Below are 25,161 nucleotides of genomic sequence, written 5' to 3' on the forward strand. Positions count from 1 at the left end.
ATATAATCAGTAAATTCTATTTGCCCCCATTTCTGAAGAGGAGTATGTGTATTCACCTTGCTGTAAAGAGGGCTGGGAATGGCAAAGAAGGATTATCCAACTGCACCAAGGACGTGCACGCGACCCCCCACTCTGTAATTACCGGCATGGCGGAAAGGTACGCGAATGTCGACCCAAGCGGACATGCACCTAGCACCATCACCCAGCCGGTTAAGTACCTTACCGCCATGCCGGTAATTACGCCATCGCGAACCAACCGTAAAGGGCCTTGTGCAGTGAATCCAGCTGCCACAGGTGCACAGAATCAGCACAGGTGGAGGCAATACAGACTCAGGAAGTACAAAAAGAGCACACCCAACCCCTTCCCAGACCCAGTCACACTCCACAATGATACCAATAGGACTAGCAATGTTGGGGCTGGAGGACCTGATAGAAATGCAAGTGCTACAACTACAACAACAACAACAACAACAACAACAACAACAACAACAACAACAACAACAACAACAGGCTGCACAGAGAAGACACAGGAGGAGAAGGAGGGCAAGGCAGGCCCAGCAAGGCCAACCAGCACAGCCAGTACCACCACGCAGGCAGCCCACAATCCCACGCATCAGAGCCAGTCCATTCAACCTCACTGCTGAGCAGATCCACACCCTGTACCGTTTGGACCGGGACACCATCACCGCCATCGTGGACATGACGCACAACGACATTGTCAGCAAGATAGAAACACCAACTGCCATCCCACCCCTACTGAAGGTAGTGTCTGTACTCCACTTCCTGGCCACAGGCACCTACCAGCACACAGTGGGGCACTTGCATGGTATTTCACAACCACTATACTCACGTACACTTATCCAAGTGCTCGATGCCCTCCTCAAGCACACAGACAACCACATCTCATTACCACGGTCTGCCCAGCAGATTGCAAACACCAAAGTGGGTTTCCATGCACTAGCCGGCATACCTGGTTGCATTGGTGCCATCGACTGCACCCATGTGGAATTGGTGGTCCCACATGCCATGGAGATACCGTACCACAACCGTAAACAATTTCACTCAATCAACGTGCAGATGGTCTGTGACTCCAACAGGATCCTCACACATTGTTGTGCCCAATTCCCCGGATCAACCCATGATTCAATGGTCCTGAGGAACTCCACAATACCACGCTACATGGAGCAACATGCAGGCCCAAGATCCTGGCTACCCGGTGAGTCTTACGTCATGACCTTGGTATGGCAGAAAGGGGGGTGGGAATGATGCATACTCCACCTGGCAGAAAGGGGGGGGGATGATGCATACTCCACCTGGCAGAAAGGGGGGGGGTGATGCATACTCCACCTGGCAGAAAGGGGGGGGTGATGCATACTCCACCTGGCAGAAAGGGGGGGTGATGCATACTCCACCTGGCAGAAAGGGGGGGATGATGCATACTCCACCTGGCAGAAGGGGGGGGGATGATGCATACTCCACCTGGCAGAAAGGGGGGTGATGCATACTCCACCTGGCTGTGACTAGCAGAGACGATCATACCCTAAAGCAGCACTAACGTAATCTCACACCTGTAGACATTATGCCTGACCGAAGCAGCCCCACCATGTCAAAGAAGGTGTGTTCCAACCATGACACAACCATCTGCAAATGCATTGTACCAATTTGGACCATTGACTCCAACGAAATGCACCTACATGCACGTCACTATACACCATCTACTGAAAGGCGCGTCCCACATGACAGCGCACAAAGGAGGCACATGACGGACAGAAACACCACAACGCCACAGCACAGACAGCAAGGCCCACTAAATGTCCCTATCAACATCCGGATAGTTCACTGGGGTCATAATGATGCAGACAGCAATGTAGCAATCATGTGAGCATTGACATCACAGGACACGTGCCAGGTCACCTGAACATACGGCATGGACGGACACAGTGGATGGGCACTCACAAGTCACTCGACCACCCTGCATACATGGTTTGTTGGCATGCAAAACTGTCCATGAGAGCCATGGACATATACCGTTTGCATAGCGTGAATCCATCAGCGCAACTGAAAGTGGTCCAAAGTAACAGTTCAATGTGCATGTTGGCACGTCATGTTGGGAATTAGATGTAATGACTGACACATACATTGTTTCCTACATACAGGTGATGCTGGCTATCCCCTGAAGAGGTGGCTCCTTACACCAGTCCGGAACCCACAGAACCAGCATGAGGCGGACTTCAACCGTGCTCATGCACGTACCCGTGTGGTGATTGAGCAGGCATTTGGCCTACTGAAGGCACGGTTTCGCTGCCTCAGCATGTCTGGCGGGGCACTCCTGTACTGCCATGAGAAGGTTGCAAAGATTGTCATGGCATGTGTGATGCTACACAATATGTGTGTCAGACGGAATGTTCCACTGCCCCCTGACGCAGAACTGCAACCACCTGACGATGAGGATGATGAGGGTGGGGATGGGGCAGCACCTCAAGGAGGCAGCGATGCACAGGAGGCCCGTGAAATGCGTCAGAATATCATTGACCAATGCTTCTAGCACACACGGCTGGTGTGTGTAACATGGAGACGGCACTTGGGGCACTGTGTGTGTCTGGGACATGCACACTGTGGACTGTACACCAATAAAGCACACATACGCAATGAGCAATGTCCACACATTTGATTTGTGCAAATCAAAAAAGTGTATTATCAATGTGCATAGGTCAGAAACACCCTATCCCCCTCCCCCTCCCCCCTGAACTCCCCAACACACCCTACCCACTCTCCCCCTCCCCCCTGAACTCCCCAACACACCCTATCCCCCCTCCGCCTCCCCCCTGAACTCCCCAACACACCCGATCCCCCCTCCCCCTGAACTCCCTGCAAAGGTGTAACGGTGACCGTGGTGAAGGGCTGGGTAATGTTCCATTGGTGCACTGGACGGCCACTATTGGCAGCCCCCTCACCCGGCACCTGGGGCCCCCATGCCTGTGCTCCTCAGGTTCCTGGATGACCTGCAGACTGGGCTGGCTGGGGCAGAACTTGCTGCGGAGGAGGTACTGGCCTGCTCGCTACGCCGTGTGTCTATGATTGTCTGTATGAGTTCACTTATCATGTTCCGCACCGCGTCTAGTTCTGCACTAATGTCCTTGCTTGCTGATTGGATGGCTGCCTTGATGTTCTTAGCACATCTCTCCATGCCTGCACTTGCGCCTCCACAATCAGCAACATGCTGTGTCAGTAGTGAGGACAATTGTTGTTGCCTCGTTGATATTTCGTCCAGCGATTGCTGGAAATTAGGGGCAATGGAGGTTGCAATTGGCGGCCCAATTGGACTACTCCCCTCCTCCCCGACTCCCACTGTGCTGGGAGTGGCTGGCCATGTCTCTCCAAGGGCTAGCCCCTGTGTGTCGTCTCCGTGCAGGCTACATGTGGACAGGTGTGGGGAGTGAAGGTGGGCGTTGGGGGAACCTTCAGTGTCATCCTCCATATTCCCCATGTCGCTGTCGGAGCATGCAGCGACGGCAGCAGTCTCCCCAATGGTACTGCTCCCCGCAGACACATTGCCCACAGTGGGCAGCAGTTGTTGTGTGTCTCCCGTGGGTGCTATCATGGCACTTTGCGTCGGGGGTCATTGCTGCCCTGGGCTGTCTTTCGACAGGGATTTTGGCCTGGTGTGGTTTGGGCATGGGTCCAGCAGAGGTGGTGGGTTGTTGTGCTCTTCCCTCTGTCCTGGGATTCTTCGCTGGGGTGGTGCCACTCTAGTCCCTGCCGGTGTCCGATTGTGAGCCTGTGGTGGAGCAGAGGAGGGAATGTGTTATTGATGGGTCAGCGAACATTGAGCAGGCATGAAGATTGCCATGGTTTTGAAGGATAGATGGTGGACTTTGTAGGCTGTGACATACAGGTTGTCTCCCTTTTGGGTGGGTTGAGCAGGCAGAAATGTGTGTGTCTGCTGTGGAGTGTGCATGCTGCATGTGTGCAGGGTGTGGGTCTCCTGCTGATGTGTTCTGTTTCCCATATGGGGCGACATTGTGATTCCCATGTAAGTGTAATTCAGGGTGTTTTGCATGGCTGAATTGGAGGCACCTACCTGTGTCTCCTGATGTCGGGGCTCCTCTCTCCATTCCACCAACGCCCTCAATGCACTCTATGCCAATCGTCGAGGCACAAATCTCCTCCCATGGCTGCATCTTGATTGGGGAGTCTGCTCCCCCGCCAGTTGCCAGGGCCAGGTTTCGATTGGCTGACAGTATGCTCCTTACTCAGAGCCGGAGGTCATCCCACCTTTTGCGGCACTGTTTGGAGGTGCGTGGGGTGGTACCTACGGCATTGACCCGTTGTGCCACAAGTTCCCATATTTCCTTTTTGCGGGCTATGGCTGCTCTTGTCATTTCTGGCGAGAAGATGATGTCCGCCTTTTCCTGCAGCGTTTCTGCCAACATCGTTAGTTCTTCCTGACTGAAGCGGTCCTGCCGCTGCCGATCGCAGGCTTTCTTCAGAACTTTGGGCATGTTTAGGTGGGGAAATGGGTGGGTGATGGGTTTTACAAGGTCTGTGGGTCAAATGTGGTGTGGTTGGGTAGGATGGCAATGGATTGTGTTTTCAAAGATGGCCGCCGTGCTCTTTCCCGTTCCGCCGCAATGACGCTACTTCCGGTTCCGCTTATTTACGTTGACCGCTAATTATGGTGACCGCTAATTACGGTGACCGCTAATTACGGTCACCGCAATGATGGGTGGCGGTAGTGCACCTTGCGCGGCGAACGATGCCGGTAAGGGCCGTTTTGGGGTCATTTACGCCATGGCGTAGTTTACATTACCGGCATGGCGTAATGCTCGTGCACGATGGGTCGTAATGTGCCGCACTTTACGGCATCGGACGAAGGCGTTAACGCTAATTACGCCATGCCGGTAATGTTGGATACTTACCGCCTGGGTTGTAATGTTGCAATGCAACGTTTAACAGCACTTCCATGAAAGCTGCACTCATTTTATGGTACAAGGAGAACCTGGTTCCTTTGTTTTGCACATTACTCTCTTTACTTTATCATTATACGATCTGCAGGATACATTTGTGAAACGTCTTATGTAGTCAAAATATTTACGACTTCTAATTTAACAAAAACGTTACTAGGGTTGTGGGTGTTGGAGCCAACTGTTCAGATTTTAGATCTAACAGAGATGACTTTTAGTCAACTTCCATTGCAAGCATCATAAATGGTAGCTATCTAACTATAGGAAGTTTCTTCTACTTAAGAAATTGGAAAAGCATTGTCTGCAAAGAGTGACATGGGACTCTTGGGATGTCTCTGGTTAATTCTCCACCTACTCTTCAATTGCATGTGTAGAAGTAAGAGGGGTGCCAGGACATATTCTTGCCTCATCACTCTATTACTAGATGATGGGCAAGCTCACTCTCCTTGCCTCTCATGTAGAAGCACTGCAGAATTGTACCTGTGAAGAGAGCCAATGCTTGACCGATTGTTTCAATTTTATATCTGAACATCAAATGATTCCTTTTGAGCAAACATACATACACAACCCATGATAAAAAAAACTGCCACATAGAACAACACCATTTCATCATTTACACACAAAGAGAAACACTCCCTGAAAAATAAAAAATAAATAATCTCTTATAAAAAAGCCACAGGCGCCCTTCTAATAGAAAAACCTTAATTGACAAAAGTGTCCACGTTTGCACATATCCCCAAATGAGAAACTAAAGGAAGGGAAAGAGACTGCTGTTTGCGATTGGTGAAAAAAAAAAACGTTCTCTATGGAATGGTTTTAGAAAGTTTGCTCTATGGTTGTTGTACAATGTGCAAAAAACATGACATGAACAACAGTTTCTACCTCAGTAGGAGATCAAACGCACATCTTACCTCTGTATCCTGATGGTAATGAAAGGCAGGCCAGCCATATCCAGGCTATCAGGGAATGTCTCTTACAATGATGTATTGCAGTAAGATAGTTGCACTGTTAGATGGTTGGAGCTAAAGGTAAATAGAGTTGTACAATAGTGTGGTGCTCTTCTTTCTCTTCCCTTTTCATAGGGAGTATATATAATGCAGTCTAAATCTATGATCCACACCAATATCTTTAGGTAGTTATCTCTAGGGTGAACTACTGCAACAGCCTCTTTCTGCCTTCCTTTACTCTCTGCCCTGCGCAACTAATCCAGAACTGGACTGCGAGATGTATCGTTGGCCTCAAGCCCAGGGACCATATCTCTCCAGTCCTGAAATATCTCCACTGGCTCCCGATGGCTGTAAGGTTCAAGTGCAAGACCCTTTGCCTTGTCCACAAGGCTTTCTGTGTCCGGGGCCCACACTGTATCCAATGATCTCTTCAAAAATACCTTCCTTCTTGAGCCCTTCGCTCAGCTTCCTCCCTCTCTCTAAGGGTTAGACGCTTCTCCAGGCAGAGAGTGGGGGGTAGATCTCTCTCCTCTGCAGGTTTCTCTCTCTGGGATGGCCTCCCTGCCCCTCTCAAACTTGGACTAGACCGCATGAAGGTCTGGAAGCAGCTCAAAACTACTTTCCTCTTCTCTACTTTCTCTCTCTCCCTGCCCTGCTGACCTACCTGTCTGCTCTACCGACTGGTTGCTTGGCTACCATTAAAGTCTCACTGGGTACCAGGCTCTTTCTCGATCAGTCACCCTAACGCTGCCTCCGGGCCTACAACACACGTAAGGGCTGTAACTATAACCGTACAATCCCTTGTTCCCCTTGCATTACCAAGAAGTGCGCTGCCCTGGCTGCACTTACTAAGAGCATTGCTGCCCTGTTTTCCCCTCTCCTCTCCCTTGCACTTGTCCTCCCACTGTCTTTCCTCCCTTTTCTTGTTGCGCCTAGAAATACTTTTGTATAGCCGCGTTGTAAATGGCTTATCATATCATTTCATATAGAACCTGGATTCTCCCACCATGACATGCTCTCTAGACAAAAGGGTCAGATGCTTTACATCCATTAACCATGAAATACAAAGTTAGTGTATTTATGTAATTCACCTTAATTGAAGACCATGTGCCCGAAGGGGTGCTATGATTAAAACTGAAATGTATAGTGTTTTCAATTCTAGATGGATGATACAAGTTGAAGATGATGTTTGAACCCCACGCCCTCCAGTAAAGAATAGAGAAATGCATATTCAGTCTGTCCCAAAGGCCTGCACCATACATGGCCATTGACAATGCTTTGATACTGTACATTTCTAAAAGTAGAGGGGGATTTGGGGACAAATCATAAAGAATGGGTGAGGGGGCCTGACATATCCTCACTGTCTGTCTCTTAATATGTTCACCCAAATGATTATTTATTGAGAACTTAATACCTGAATTTCTTTAAAACACATTGGGCCTCATTCCGAGTATGGAGGTTGCCATGCCGCTTTAAGCGGCATGGCTACCCCCATACTGGGTACCGGGTCCGGGTTCCCAGAATAGGGAATTACCGGGCCATTCCGACCTTCGCGGGCCCGGTAAATCCCTTTCCCAGGACCCGGACCCGGACCCGGTACATCCCCATTCCCATATGAGCCCCCATAGGGCTCAATGGGAATGGGAAGGATGCTAACAACGGGCCCGTTAATGACTGGCCCGTTGTTTGCATCCTGACCTGCTAGCGGGTCCTGCTAAGGACCCTGGTCTCACCAGAGCGGGACCTGCTGCAGACCTCGTAATAGGGCGGCCCGGAATGAATGGTGCTGGTCCCTTACGCCACCGTTCATTCCCCGGCCGCCTACGTCGTAATGAGGCCCATTGTGTTTTTGTTAGTAGCATGGGATTTTATGTGTAAAGCAGGACTGGAGACAATGACTGTCTACTGGAACACCTAGATTCCAAAGAAATTGACAAATTTAAAAGCAACGATGCTTAATCACACCCTTGTCCCATCTCATACATTATATGTAACTTGCATGTAAAGTTTCTTTTACTATCAAAACAGACTTGGGGCCAGATTACAGAAGGTTTACACTGGTGCAAGTGCAAAGTTGCACAGTATTAGCACGAGGGACACATTAGAAAACGATTGCACCATGACAAGTGCAGTTTGGCACACCAGGGCAAAAATTTCCCTCGGGCAAGAAAGATACATTTTCTACTGCATTATTGCAACAGGGCACATTTTGCCCTGGTAAAAAAATGCATCGAAAATGTATTTTTTTTGCACTGTTGCAATTTTTGCCCTGGTGCTTATACCAGTCAAAACTGCACTTGTCATGGTGTAATAGTTTTCTAATATGTCCCAGTGTTTGTAAAAATAGGGAAAACTTTGCCCTAGTGCTACTACCGTGCAAACCTTGCACTTGCACTGGTGCAAAGTTTCGGTAATCTGGCCCCAGAACTCTGTTTCCCGTTGTGATGCAAATTATAGGGCAGACTGACTAAACAGGGAGGCACAGAGCAAGCACTTCGCAAAATAGATCTTAAACAACCAACAATAAAATGGATCAGACCTCAGTCGGATTTAAAAAGGTCGAATTTAATCTGTTTAGACCTCGTTGATTTATAATTTGATTGCTTCGATGGAGAAGGGACACTTTTTTGTTAAATTATAAAGTGTTATGATATGATAGGTTATTTGTAAGGCGCTTAATACCCAGAAGTTGTATGCGCACACCCAGAGGTTTCTAAGCGTGCACTCGGGGATCGAACCTGTGTTGCTTATTGTCATCTTGCTTCCAAGGCGAGCACGTAGCCGCTGAGTTATCCTCACGGGACATATTAGAAGGCAGTTGCAAGTTATCACTGAAGTATTCACCACTCATTGGCATCAGTCACAGGGATATTATCAGGTATCATGCGATGCAGACTTTTGAGTTTCTGAGTAATAATCTAGAGCTTCCATCGTATCATGTAGTCTATGGCTATAGTTTTCTAGAACGTCTGCCTGTCTTTCTCTGTTGATACCTCAAGTAGCACCCCCAAGCATCATTTTCACACATATTCCTCGTGAGCCAATCTAATATCAGCCCTATCTCAGTCATTAAACATTAATGCTTTCAGAAGCTTTTACATTACATTAGACCATTAATGCCCACTTGTGACTGTCTTTTTTTAATATAATGGTTTTGTAGCTTTTGTAGGTTTTAATAGTCTACATTTGGCCTCAAATTTAGATGTTTTTCATGATGTGTACATTTCTGTGTGCCAGGATTGTTCAAAATTACTGTGTGATCCCTAATAAAGTGGCAAAAACTATTATTCTTCCATGATCACTGACATCATCATTCAAACATGCCATCCAATGGAAACACATGCAAAACAAGGTCAGAGTAAGGCTGTGTATTTAAAAAAATAGCTCACCATCCCAGTATGTCTAAACGCTAAAACAACATAATCCCCAGGTATAGCTCTATGTTCTGCATGATTAGGTGGCACATAAATTACATTTGTGATGTCATCTTTGATTTCCCGGGTGTTAGTGTTAGCAGTGGACGGTGGTGGCGTGATTTTCTGGGTTTTTACAGTTTTACTTGTATCCATAATGACCCTTTAGCAAAGTTTTTCACTGAATTTTATATAATACCCCAAGATAGCTGTATTTTTGACCGATGTACAAAGTTTTAACTTAAAACTGTGGCATTCCCCACCCCCTAGCATAATTTTTAACACTTCTATACACTTTTTGCAACTTTTTCCACTGTTTTTGTGTTCGCTGATGTTCACGGACATCTGACGTCACCGTGGACTTTCCAGACAGTGTCACATGACCTCCCATGCGCATGGTTTGATGACGTGTTCATGAATGCGTCTGCACTTCACGAACGGCTCTGTGCTTTGTGAACAGTTTGAAGCTGCATTCCATCTAATCTAGGAAGAAAATGTTCCCTTGCACAGCTCCTACACCTATTTTTACTGATTATCCATTTGCAATCTAGGACACACAGCACATGCTTGGAAGAACATTAGCAGAACAGCTAGTTATCTTAAAAAAATGGCAGCAGCTATTGCCATCCCTCCTCCCCGGGAGCCATCACCACCACCATTACCACCAGCTGAAAGGCCTAGACAGCGGAATAAGTGCAATAATTCAGAAAACAATCAAGAGGAACAGCAAGATGAGGTAGAGGAAATGCCTACCTCTAGCACCCAGAGAGAATCATGGGTGTGGAAATTCTTTACCACTGTTGGGGGTGTACCAAAGGCTAAAGCTACTAAGGTAAAATGCACTGAGTGTAATGTCACAGACAACCTGGGCAGCACGCCTATGGGACCACCTCCATGTACCACCACACCAAATCCAACCACTGGGATACTCTGAGAAAGGCTGTTATTTTCTCAGGAAGTAGTAGGCTGTCTTCCTCTATCTCATCTTCCTCAACCAATATTGCCACCACACAGGGTACTCCTGTGAGGCAGCAGATCCCACCAGCCACCTTGTAAGCAGTAAAAGAGGCTGTTGATCCATATCATTTGAAGATATCTATACTCTGTATATACTGCAACACACCACTCTGTAGGGGGAGCAATTTCAGAGGGCCTTTGAGGCTACAATCAAGGAGCATGAGGAGAAACACTGCCCCCTACCTTAGATGCAATGCATGCCCAACATCTTCCCCTGTTCGCCTACCCCTCCATAGCTGTGCTTGCTGCCCATTCCCTTACTCCCACCAGCTCACTTCCTAGCCACTCTTGCAAAAAAAAAAAAATCAAATAGGAAAACACAAAAAAGGTTCTCTTAGAACCACCTTTCACAGTTAAAAAATATAAGTTAAAAAATATAAGCTTATAGACTCACTTTTTCAGTAAAGTAGTTATACTTATACTTAATAAGATTCTCCAACATTCCCATTAGCATTTTCCTCTATGCTAATGAAAATAATGGACAAAAGTATATTAGAGAAAAAGAACAAAACACAGAAACTATTTTCTGTCCCAAATACCTTTCTCTAGTATACCATAACGACCATAATCCATCACCCTTTATGACTATCTGCGGTCTCTGCAGCCCCCTCTCTAGGCCTTTACTAAAAAACCCAGATTGCACATGCACACCATCACACAAGACAGCCCTTCTACCCTTTTTACTGTTATGTTTGTACCTCTCCCTCATTGTCTGCTTTGAAACAGTCACACATATATCCACCAATTAGTTGAAAAGCTCTACAGATAACCCTATCAGCATATTAAATGTCCACACACCAACTGCCACATAAAATGGTGCACACATCTTTGCTGTATGAATTTCCCTTGCCTATCCAAGAAAATTGTACACACTGGTGCTATAAATGCACATATGCATTGTGCAGTAATGGAAGTGCATGAATGGAAAGAGTAGTAGGGACTACCAAGTGTTCATTGAAGCCCAGACAGAAAGCACCAAGACATGCCAAAGTAGGAGGCCATTAACTACCTTTTGGGGCAAAGGAGTCCCAAAGGTGTGGTACATAGCCGCCAGGTGCTACACCTGCAAGGGCAGTGCTGAAGGGTGGAGCGGTGTACTGGTTTTGACTACATATAGGACCTGGAACCTATGAGGTTTATGAGGGACCAAGCCACTAGTGTCAGTGGCTGTGGTATGAGTAAGCAAGGAACGGGTTAAGTAAAACAGAAACACAAAAGCACACTTTTAGAAGCTTTTGGAATTTAAGGAAGTCCAGCTCAAGTGTAAATGGAGCAGAAAGGCTGTTACAAAGAGAGTCACCAGCTGAAGACGAAGACATCCCTCCCGCTCTCTGTTTCAAAAAGCATTTCACAGGCAGAGTATTGGAGTTAGTGCAGTGAAGTATTTAGGGAAGCAAAGTTGGCCAGATTATAGTCCTTGCAATTATCAGGACTCAATGTACACATTTTTGGACTGCGGCAATACCATCCCAGGGCTTCAGGCCTAGGATAAGTATTGCAGCCCTATTCTAGATTAGCTGAAGGGGGTATAGACAACAAATGGGGAGGTTAAACAAGAGGCTGTTGCAGTAATCCAGACTGCACAGTACCAGGGCTCTACAGTCATTGGGCTCATGGGGGAAGATTAGGAACGGTAGAATGCCTGTAAGAAGGTTAAGCTCAAACCATGGACTTTCTTTACAAGCTCCAAAATGTAAGGATTAAAAGAGAACAATGATTTAAAGAAAACCACAAGGTGTTTGACCTCACAGAAGGGTAAAAGTAGACAGCCCAAAGACAGCAGACAGTAGGTAGGAGAAAACAGGGTACAGGTATCATAATAAGAAAGATCTCCATCTGAATGGCATTGAGCCAGATATTGTTAGCCACACAAAAAGCCTCAATTCTCGGTCAGACAATCAGCGATAAAAATGAGGAGAACAAATTAGTTCAGTGAAGTTTAAGGAAAGCTGTGTGTCATTAACATAACACTGGAAATGAGAAAATAACAAAGACATCAGATGAGCCAGAGGAACGAAATAGATATGTAGTTGCCACAATGATAGGATAAAACCCTGGTGTATTCTGCAGTTACACAGTGAGGTGGTGGAGTACAAACAGCCCCGTTGTAGCTGGGAAGTGCGGTTAGTGAGGAAAACAGATGAACCAGTCCAGTGTGGTCCATGATGCTAAAGGTATCATGTAACCGTTTAATAAGGATACAATGCTTCACCGTGTGAAAGGTGGACGAGACATCAAGGAGCACTATCCTCAATTGTACTCCGACCATAAATACCATATACACTATTGAGACAGAGATGGCTTGCTGCACACAATGCCTCAATGGCGGTCAGCAAATCAGGGATGCAAAACTAATAGAAGAAATTTGTTCTGTACGTCTAAGGAAAGCTGTGTGTCATTAACATAACACTGGAAATGAGAAAAGAAGAAACACATCAGGTGAGCAAAAGGGAGGAAATGGATATGTAATTTCCTGCGTCGCACCTTAGGGAGCTGTTCAGTTTAACTTTAATCACACACGTTCTTGCTACAATAATTCATGTCTGAAAAGTGCCCTCTGAGATAATACTGTGATTTATCTGCCTGAAAAGTGCCCTCTGTGACTTAGAATTGTTCCTGTTAGCTTGTTTCTCATCCAGAAAGAGCACTCTGAGATAATACTGTGATTTATCTGCCTGTCCTGCACACTTAGAAATTGTTCCTGTTAGCTTGACTCGCATCTAGAAAGTGCCCTCTGTGACTTAGAATGGTTCCTGTTAGCTTAATTTGCATCTAGAAAGTGACATCTGAGATAATACTGTGATTTATCTGCCTGTCCTGCACACTTAGAAATTGTTCTTGCTAGCTTAATTCACACGTAGAAAGTGCCTGCTGTGACTTAGAATTATTCCTGTTAGCATAATTTGCATCTTGAAAGTGACATCTGAGATAATACTGTGATTTATCTACCTGTCCCGCTCACTTAGAACTTGTTATTGTTAGCCTGATTCACATCCAGAAGGTGCCCACTGAGATATCTCAGTGATTTACTTACCTGCGCCGGTCGCACTTAAAAACTGTTCTTGCTGCATTAATGCACATCTAGAAAGTGCACACTGTGATATTTCCGTGATTTAGTTGCCTCTGCCGCTCACTTAGAATTCCCTCCTGTTACATAGTTTCTGTTAGAAAACTTAGAAATTGTTCTTGTTAGACTGACTCATACCTAGAACGTTACATTTATTCTCACCTAGAAAGTGCCCACTGAGATAGTACTGTGATTTACTTAGCTGTGTCCAGTGAGATAGTACTGTGATTTACTTGCCTGCATGCACACCTGGAATTGCTCTGGCTGGTCTGATTCACTTCTGGAAGGTGCCCACCGAGATAGTACTGTGATTTATTTACCAATATAGCACACCTAGAAATTGTTCTTGTTAGGTTGATTCACATCTAGAGGGTGCCCACTGTGATAGTGCTGTGATTTACCTGCCTGTGCTGCTCACTTAGAATTTACCTTGATTCAAATCTAGAAGGTGCCTGCTGTGATGGTACTGTGATTTATTTGCCTGTCCCACACTCTTAGGAATTGTTCTTGTTAGATTGATTCACATCTAGAAAGCTACATTGATTCACATCTTAAAAGTATCCACCTGAGATGGCACTGTGATTTACTTGCCTACTCTGCACAATTAGAATTGCTCTCACTGGTTCGCTTCACAACTAGAAAGTGACGCCTGAGATAGTTCTGTGATTTACTTGCCTATGTTTTAGGCGCCACTACTGCATCTAGACTTCCACCCTACCACTACCCTCTTTGGCCCTCTCCCACTGCCCTGGTGTCCAGAATCTAGACGCAGGTTGTACATCTAGGACTTCTACATCTACTGTTACTAGTACTTTAATCTCTAGGTGCTGCCCTTGACCTCCCCCCAGGATGGAGATCCCAGCTCATCATATACTTCCTCTCCGACCCGTCCTGATCCCTAGCCTCCCTGCACAATACCCCCATGGCACACCCCTCGCGGCGCATGGCCTGCACTTTAGCACCCAACTTCATGAGCCCCTTTTTATTCCCCACGTGATCGCAAAAGACAACCCCTCCCCCGGTACATCAATACACCCAGACGCCGCCTGCCCCTTGTTGGGTGTCCTGACCCACGTTTGAGCTATCATGCTGCAACATTTGGTGCTGCGGGCTTAGAAAATCCAAGATGGCCAAAAATCCCACATGTACGCCAGAATCCAGGAGAACCACGCAGTTTGTGCGTACACCAAAATGGCTGCCTAACTTGCCACCCACCAGTGCGAGCATGATGGGCCAGGGTGCCTTGAGTGGAATGGGTGCCAAAGGTAAAACAGCAGCGCCTGTTAGCTCAAAAACGTTTTAAAATTACCTTAGGTTTCTCTGAATGCCAGCTCAAAATGCCTATTTTCAAACATTGCAACACATCCAAAAATCTCACTGAACACCAGCGGACATCTGGCAGAATGAAGTATGTGTGCATACAAAATCTGGGAAGATGAAGAGCCCAAAACAATGTTCATAACAAAACTGGCTGAGTTATGCATGTCAGCAGCCTAACTGAAAATGGATTAAAACCACCAAAATCGAAATGTTTAAATTAACTGAGTGACCTACTTTTGAGTGTCACATAGTTTGTAACTGTTAAAATGTCATAGTTTTGAACTTAGAATCAGCATTCTAGCTGCATATGTAAAAATTGTATTGACTTAAACTGGGGAACAAAAAGTGACATTTTAGCTGAAACCTGGCTTAATGAAACTGAATTTTGCCTGACATCTACCCCCACAGGAGTTAAAACCTACTCAGCCACTCTTCCCCTTGCCAAAAGGAGTTGTCACCTCTCTGATTAGATTAGGGGTGGAGCCGCTGGGGACTACAGGGAGGTGAACAAAGGCCTGTCCTGGACTCAGGCAAATGTTATATTGGGGGCGTCGTAAAAGTGGCTTCCTCTTGGGAGAAGTGGGAGGAGAAGTGCCTCTGGGAGCCACCCGAGCTGGAGGCGGGGACAGGCAGAAGCTTCCCCCATGTGCTTTGGAACCTAAACCACACCCATCTGGGCCAGAGCATAATTTTAAAAAGATAGATAACTCATAGTGCAGACTTGTCAGAATTATATAAGTAATATCATTATTTTTGTGATTTTTCTGTGAACATTTTGAGATGTGTTAGGACCCTGTGGTGTATTCTGGGGGGTTGCTAGCGGAAAATAGGGTCTCACTCCAAATGTCTGCATGTTAAAAATCTGACACTTCATCAATTCATGTCCATACTCCTTGCGCACATGTGTGTAAATTTGGGTAAATGTCCGATCGATATTGCAAAACCAGTTAAAAAGCGCAAAATGTTACCATTTCTTTACCCAAGCTCCTAGAAACGCCAGGGTCGGAACAGTGCCTCCCATCAGTAATGCATGATGTGTGTATGCAATGACAAACAACTGTGTATCTGTGGAATATGTATTTGGGTCAAATATAGATTTATGTGCAATTTGACAGGGGAGTGTCCTTTCTGCAGGCCATAAAACAGCATCACCATGACTCACATTTCCTTTCCCCTATCAAGGAAGAGAGAAAAGCTTGACCAATGATCAGTTGAGAGAGGGGCTGGCTTAGTGATGCTGCGCACACACCCACTTTCAAAAGACATAAAAAGAGCCACTGGAAGCTAGAGAGGACATTCAAATCCAGTTGCTGCAGAGCGTTTTGTCGGACCACACAACATCCAGAAGATACCAGTTCCAGACTGACTCCAGCTACATACTCCAGAACCTAGAACTTATACTTTAGAACCTAAATCAGAGGCCTAAAACCACAAGCTGAGTTCTCTGCAGCAGGCCTCAAATCATTGCAAGCTACTCACAGCCGGGCGAGCTGCTTGATTCCCTTGCCAAGAACTTTTGCTAGGACCAGTGCAGAGATCCAGGAGCCGTGCAGAGACCGCTGTATCCGGACAGACCAGACCAGGGCTAGACCAGACCAGACCGTGCAGAACCGCAGACCCAGAGACCAGATCGCTGTGAAGTGCCGCTAGCCTGATCGATCAGATCCGTGACGAGGTCCAGTCCTTCCAAAATATATTGTGAGTACTTAGGTCAGATTGTGACAGAAATAAGCTTAGTTTAAAATAATCTAGTCCAAACTATTTTAATCTAACCAGAACTGCCTCCTAGAAGTTGTCACTTGTCATTTTGTAAAGCTGCGCCACTGTCACTTGTCAATTCTGAAGCTGCAAGCTGTCACCTGTCATTTTGAGTTTACTTTAAATCCGAAAAACGACCTTCACAGAATCGTTCATATGTCTGGAACCGTTTGGGCTACGAACTTGGTTTAACTTTCCTCTGAAAGCTTAGAATCTCAGCTTTGCAACAAGCCTAGAACTGACTTGCTACCTTATACTTTTGCCGTAATCACGATTCACGCACTCGCGAATTTTACCGCGATTTGCGATTTGGTTAAAAATCCAGCCACGTGTAACCATCAGCAGTCATTTCTTTCCTTGCTAAAAATTCGTTTGCCTCTTTATCACCATCTCTGAATCATTGCTAAAGTGAGCCTGAACTCATCCCAAGTATCTCTCACTCACCCTGAACCTCCTAAAGGGAATTAAAAGCATTTTCAGCATATTTCTCACTTCATTGCCACCACATTCAAAGCACTTGTGTTTTAAAACTCATACCTGTTTTCTCTAAGCTTGCTGGGGGGAACTGAATTTCGTATTGTATTTGATTGCATTCCTGAGAACTGTGTGCTCCTCTTTCCATCTACTTCCATTTCTTACATTGCATAGGGGGGGGGGTGAATTGCCAGAGAAAAAGTGATTATCTTATCTTTTTCTAAAATCATATCAAGTATTTCTGTACTGCATTTTATTCCTCATTGCTTTTCCCTTGAAATCATAAAAGTATTTTTGCTACTTGATCCATCCTATACTAACTCCTCATTGATTATAAAGAAGTGTGCTAGTGTCAGATTACCCATTGTTGATTAACATTATATTTATAAGGGCGATATCGATTATTAATTTATTATAAAAGCATGGTATCTATATTTTGTCTTATTTCTCAAATAAACCTTTTAAACTTGCAAAACAGAACTACTTCTTGGCTCAGTGGGGTCAGGGGGATTCTAAGAGAGGGGTGTTATATAGGGGTAGTCATCCAGAACTCATGAACTGGACATAAAGATATATCAATAAGGGTTTCCATTCAGTATCCCAGGCTAGGCATTGACTTAGCTGTAGTGTTGAATTGAATCTTCTTACACCATTCTCCTACCATCATCCCTCATCAGACTCTTTGTCAGCAAAAGTCTTCTGTGCTTCTTGCATGGAGGTAAAGCAGAAGCCATGCACACCACCTCATCATCACTGATGGTACCAGACATATAGACATATTGTAATGCGAGACCGTGGAGAGAAAATCAAAACTGTAAAGAAAACATTAAAAAGACTCTGCCACTCAAATCAAAAAACTTCAAAAATAACAAGCTAAAATAAAAGAACAAGCTAACTACAATGCACAAGACAAAGGACAAAGGTATAGGAAAAACAAAGATAAACAAGGAAGGCTCACAATCAAGTTTACCCACCGATAGACAAAAAGCAATGACAGAAAGAAAGAAAAGGGTCTTTGGGTATGGGGAATACCCGTGCTTACACAGAAATCCCAACTGGATTAGGTATTCCATACAGGTGGTTACACCCAAGCACAAGGACGTATTTGCACCTAAATAATTGACCAATCACATTTCTCACTGAGATAACGCATGGCCGCATCCGCGTCAACTAAAGACCCAAACACACTGGGAGTTTCTTTGATGCAGCTTTTCATCTTCGTGCCTCATGAGCACAACGGACCAATAGGGTGCTGAGTTTCATTGATGCAGATGTGCATCTTTGCCCCTGAGCACCAGCCAATCGCACCACATGCTGTGGTTATGAGCCTTCACATGACTCGTAACTGTGTCGACAAACGAACCAATCACACGCTCTGATTTGTTGATGCGGCTAAGGCCATGCCATATGCACATTGTGCAAGAAAACACTGAGACGTAGACCTTCAAAAGTTCCCTCTCAAAGCCTGGGAACATCAGTCCTAATAAATCATCTGGTGCAGGTCCACTGGGAAGATGTGGATGATGCCTATCGGAAATCAGATGAGCCGACAAAATTAAAATGCATGGGATTCATTAATTAAGTGTCCGAAAATCAGCACCACCTCCAGCACCTCTATCCACCAGTGGGACACCACAAGCAGACAATCAACCCGCAACTTCTGAGGCTGTTTCAATTCCACCTGCTGCTATATTATGGCTGCTGCTATATTATGGCACCCAATGTATCAGCTATGAAAGTAATGTGCTGCCTATGCCAGAATTGGGTTGCTTCAAGAATTCCAACAACCGAGGATTGGGACTTGTTTATATCTGAACACCAGGTTAATTTGCATCCCTATTTTTTTTTCAGTGGCAATTTTTCCTCCCTTATTGAGAAAGAAAATATCAAAAAAGAAATACCAAACAAAATACATGTTCCTTTTCATTTTAATTCCCTTTGTTACATGTTTCCTCCTTATGTGTTTTCCTTCCCTGTTCCAACCCCCTCTTTCCATCCCCCAAAAGGGCCCTTTTAAGGGCAACCCTCTAAGTTATAAAAATAGATGAAATTAATCACAAACTGCAAAAATATATTACAATTTCTTTAGTAATGTATTTAATACAGTTTGAGTGAAATTCATACCCCAAAAGGTTTACTTGTAACCAAGGTTATAATGAACCCAGATGCGGCTCCATAGTAGCGGATAGGATCTCCCCAGTCACTAATTACAGCACTAATTACGTTGTATATAACTGATTACATCAGTAATGGCATTAGACATAACATCATTTATAAGTTAGGTTATGAACATTTTTATTAACTTAATAACAATTTAGGCCATGGACTGGGCCATAACAAATGCTGTGGTCAGCCATTACTAAAGGCTATAGCTAGTGGTCAGTTAGTATTCCAAAATACCAATGTGCATTCTTAAAAGCCATGCCTAGAAGCACATCACCGTTTAAAAAAATAACTGTGAGCAACGTTGAAAGGTTTAGTCAGTGTCTATGGTCAAAGGCCATAGCTAATGCCCATTAATGTCTTAGAATATGCAGTCAGCAATCCCAAAGGCCATGGCTAATGACTGGTTAGTGTTAATAAATATACAAAAAAAGTTACAGCGTGTATGATCGAAATCGATGCCCACTGGCTAAGTCTGTAAGACATCGCAAGTGGCCTGTTTGCATTTTAAAATATACAATGGGCACAGCCAAAGTTATGACTAATGGGTGGTAATTGTTGAATAATATACAGTGGGCATAGCCAAAGGCCATAGGTTATGGCACATTAGTATTTTAAAATATACATTGGGAATCCTCAAAAGATGTACACACTGGTCATGGTAAAAAGCTCTGGCTAGCATCCCATTCATATGCCAGAATACATATTGTGCACAGTCAAATGCTGTGGCCACTGGCTAGTATTGTCCTAAATGCCATGGCTAGTAGTTGGTTAGTGTATATAATATACAGTGGACACGACTGAAGGCTGTAGTTACTGGTGAAGGCCAAAGTCTATGTTGTTGGCCTGTTAGTGTTTTAAAATATACAGTGCACATGGATGAAGGCTGTGGCCAGTGTCCATGATTGAAGGCCATGATTACTGCTCATTAATGTATTAAAATATATTTTTCCATTCACACTGACCATGGCTGAAGGCCACGCTTAATGCCGGTTACTGTTGCAATGTAATGTGTGATGTCATCAGTGATGTCATCATTGTGCGCATGGGCTGCACAACAGTTAAGGTGGCTTTAGCTGAAATTACTGGGTTTTGTTGCATTAAGTTCTCACCTTAAAGTCCCTGTAAATAAAGTGTTTTCCTTCAATTGCAATTATACCATAGATATCATTGCTGTTACACTAGACACAGTCTTTATCCATTTGCAATACACATGACCTTCAGCCATCCCCACTATATTTTATAGAACACTGCCACTATACTGCTACAGTGGTACTGCTATAATCCAATACATAAAATAAATTATGCATATAATGTCTTACCTAATATCATCTTTGTATGTGTCATCTTCTGTGTTCAATTACAGAAACATTTCTGAAACAGAATGAAATGTATTTAATAATAGAATAAAAAAGAGTGTTCATGCTTATTTTTTTCTTAATGGTACTAAGTGAATACTGAATGTATTCCTAGTACTCAACCAATAAAGGTTGTTTGCATTAATCATGATACATAGGAAATAAACATCTCACTTATTTAAAATAATTAACAAAATATATTTATATATATATACAAATTATATTCTAACTCACTTTCTACAAGTAACTGTATATGACAGGTTAAGTAAGAATCTTAACAATTGTATACATGAATATTATGTCAAAAGAAAGATTAAAAGAATAGCACATTCAAAGAGGAGTAGCTACAGTGTACTATCATTTTAATATAATTGCTTTTTTTATAACATGCTTAATACCTAAAAGGTTTTTATTCAAGGACCTGGTATTCGAACCTGTGCTGCTCTGCGTTGTCTTGCTTCCAAGACGAGCTTGTTGCAATTGAGTTATACTACCCATAATATAGACAAATATAGATATAGATAAAACAAACACTGCATGGTTACCTCAACTACACTAACCATTTAGGTAAATTTGTAGACTTGGTTTTGCATCAGCAAATTCTGAATATAATCTCCCACAAGTAGTTTGTGCACCTGTAAAAGAATGTCAGTACATTGTTCTTAAAAAAGAAATTGAAATACTAATATTAAATAAACTATATACAATGAAGCTTTGTTTCAATTCTGTACACACATTATTTATTATTAAAAATGTTCAGAGTAATTATGCACAGAAAACCAAGGCATATAAACTAACAATGTCTTCAGTTTTACAGATGAATGTATGAGGACATGCGAACATTATAACATTATTTTGAGTGTAAATCTTTTAAAATCTAGTCATATACCAGCAGTTCAAATAATAGACAATAAAACTGCTGTGTGTGTAAATGTATTAACACTTACTACAAGCTACACTAAGAATCTAACAAATACTTCTTGTGAAATCGGTGTGAGACCTTGGTTTGCCCACATAAACACATAAGAAGTTAATAATGACATTCCATAATCTACACACTATCTTTGACATTTCTAAAACATGAGAATTGTTATTTAAAACTTCTGTTTGCACAGATGTGCAGTGTGGAATACCTTTTTTTCTATGAAATCAAAATTAATTTTAAAATATATTAATTATCTCTATATTGTCATCAGAATACTTGTTTTCAGATTGGTGCGTGTACATTTTTTGGAAACTTAAACACATAAGAATCTAATGACAATTTTCTGTGAACTATTTTTAAAACCACAAAAGTCCACAGTTTAGTGACACAACACATTGCAGGACTTTTATGAAAATTTCCATACTGGAAATAAAAGATCTCTAAACATTGAAAAAACTAACACTTGAATTAGGCTATTTTTATTTTTAATTGAATTGGAGTACTTCTTGAAAACTTTGTATGCATCCTTACATGAAACGACTTATGTAACCTAGTACTTATAGGGAACACTTGTATACATTAAAATATACACTGATTTACACAATAAAACAGAAGTAGAAGATTGCATAATGCTGTTTTTTCTACTAATTTATGTAATCCTGAGAATGTTATCTATACATACATTTCATAGTGATTTTATATTACATCAAAGTAACAATATAGCTTCTACTTTATATAAAACACACATTAGCCTATTCTTCCATTTAAATCTTTCATTTTGCATGTTTATATTCACAAATAATACAAAACATATTTTAAAGTGTTGGTATGAACAACATTAAGTGAGCATTCTAACTTGTATTGAGAACACCCTGATACCCCACACCCATACCCCATGCCCCTTATTGAACTCCCAAGCCAGAGGACCCCTCAGGTGCTCCAAACAGCTCAAAACCACCTCTTCTTCCACTCCATCCTTGCACCCTCCAAGGAACTCCCCTACCCTCCCTTGCCCCCAGTCCCCCCCTTAGCCCACCTAGGAACACCCCACCCTCTTGCTCATCCTCCCTTGCCATCCTCTTCCTCATCCTTAACCCCTACTCAACCCCAGCCAACATACCTCCCCCTTCATATCCCTTCCCCTCTCTGAAAGCAGCACGTCTCACCCTGTCTAGAATGGTAGCTTCATCTTCCTCTCCCTCTGACCCCCCACCCTCTCTCACACCCCTACAGCACCAACACCCATGAAATGCAGAAAATATGACTGGTCCTCTCCCTCAACCCTCTACTCCTCACCACTTCTCCCTCAACCCTACCTCCAGTCTCTCCCTTACCTACCTCACACTCCCTTCGCTCCTCGCCCAGTTTCCGCCCCCTCTCTCTTGACTTTTCACCCTGTACTCCAGAACCCCCAGCGGCCTCCAGACTTAATCAAAAATCTAGCTTCCTAAACCTCCACACACCAACTGATCCACTCAGCCCCGAACCCCCTCTACCCCCGCCTCCTCTCACATATCCATCATCGCCTGCCTACTCTTCCCTGCCCATCAACGTATCACCCTCACCCCTCACTCAAAATCCACAGGCACCCTGCCCCTCCCATACCCCTCTACAACCGGTCTCAATCACCCTGAATGTTCCACCCTCTACGACCACCCAACCAATCACCCATGCTCCTCATGCTAACACTCTGATGACCTCTAAAAGGACTACATCCCCTCACAAAGTCAACTGCATCCTTTTTAATGCCCGCTCCATAGCAAGTAACTAGACACAGCATCTATGACCTCCTATCCTCTGACAAGCCTGACCTAGTCTTTATCACTGAAACCTGGTTCTCCGAAGACTTTGCACCTGTTGCACATGAAGCCTTCCCCTCCAGCTACTCGCTCATCGCCCACAACAGACCCTCCAGGGGAGGCAGAGTGGCAGTACTCTTCAACTCTCATTTCTCTGTCTCACTAGTCAAATCCCAGACATGCATTCCCTCCTGTGAATCCCTTTTAGATAAACTCTTGTTGCCGTCGAGTTTCTCCCACAGCTTTCTACTCATCTACAGACCCCCCGGTTACGACAGACATTTTGCCAACAACCTCTGTGATTCTATAGCTGCCATTCAAGTAAATCACCCATCTCTCACACTTCCTGCTGGTTGACAGTCTTGATCCACTCATCCTCCCCCATCATACAACTGGCCTAACCCACTCAGGAGGACACACCCTTGATGCAGTCTTCAGTTCCCATGACTGGGTTTATAACCCGTCCCAAACCACTCATCTGGACCGACCACTATGCCATCTACTTCTCTATCAACACCCCTAACTCCCTCCTACAGCTCCCTCTTCCACCCCCGGGATCTCAAATGCTGGATCAAAGTCAAGATCTTTCCCGACCCTGCCAAAGCCCTACTTCTTCTTCCCCCTGCAACACCCCCCCGATAGAGCCTTAACCATCGACTCCTTTGACTCTTGGCTCAATGACTCTCTAATTCATCTCACCCCCTCGTGCCCCACTTACTCACGCAATGGACCATCCCCAAATAGTTCACATGCCACCTGAGGAATGGCAAAAACATAATAACTCTCTCAAACACAAATGGCGAGCATCTAAAACTGATTTTAGCAGATCCATGTTCGCCTTGCACCACCGTAACTACAAAGATGACACCCGAAAGGCCAAAAAAGCCTATTACAAAAACCAAAGTCTCAACTGTGGCAACCGCAGCAAAGAAGCAGCAAAGAACTCCGCAAGATCATATCAGAATTTGTCAAACCCACTTGCACCTCTACCCAATCCACCCCATCTTAATCACTTTGCGATTCCCTCTCCATACACTTCTACACCACTGCTCTTGACAAACTGTCCCTCCTCTCCCTGTCCTTTCACCTACACCACCTGACCCCATTGCCCCGACGCTCAATCCTCCTAACTTCGACTCCTTCAAACCCATCTCCATAGACAAGTTTCTTGACCTATTATCTGCCAGCAGCCCATCTGGGTCCCCCCTTGATCCCTGCCCCACTTCTGTCCTGAAAGACATATTCATGTCTACCTGTGCAGGAGAACATGCTAGAGCCACACTAAATGACTCCCTCTCTTCTCTGGCATCTTCCCCGATGCCTTATAAATTACGCATGTCAAGCCTCTTCTTAAAAAGGCATCCCTCGACCCCCTTGACCCTAAAACCTACAAACCCATCTTGAACACCAGATTTCTTGCAGAACTCATCGACTGAACAGCATACTCCCAATTCAACGCATTTGTAGAATCCAACGGTCTCCTCGACCCCGCACAATCAGGCTTCAGACCGCAACATGGAACTGAACCCACTCTGACCTCAATCTGGGATGATCTCAAGGTCACTGCAGACTCCGAAGGATGCGCTGCATTATTCTCCTCAATCTCTCTGCAGCCTTTGACAGTTAATACTCCTTTACCGCCTCTACTCCCTTGGAATCCATGGCACTGCTCTGAGGTGGATCGCCTCCTTCCTCAGCAACAGGAAACAAATAACCCTCCTCTCCCTTTTTGTCTCAGCTGCTCACTTGGTGAACACTGGAGTACCGCAAGGCACATGCTTATCTGCTCTTCTGTTCAACCTCTATATGACCACCCTCTCTGGAATCATCCGCATGCATAACATCTCATGCTAGAACTAGTCTGACGATACCCAAATCATCATAAGATACCCCAAATCTGGCATCAAGCCCCACCCCAATCTTGAAGTCTGTCTTTGCAATATTGATCAATGGATG

This window comes from Ambystoma mexicanum, chromosome 2p (genome assembly GCF_040938575.1).
Source record: "Ambystoma mexicanum isolate Mex_15411 chromosome 2p, UKY_AmexF1_1, whole genome shotgun sequence".
NCBI lineage: Eukaryota > Metazoa > Chordata > Amphibia > Caudata > Ambystomatidae > Ambystoma > Ambystoma mexicanum.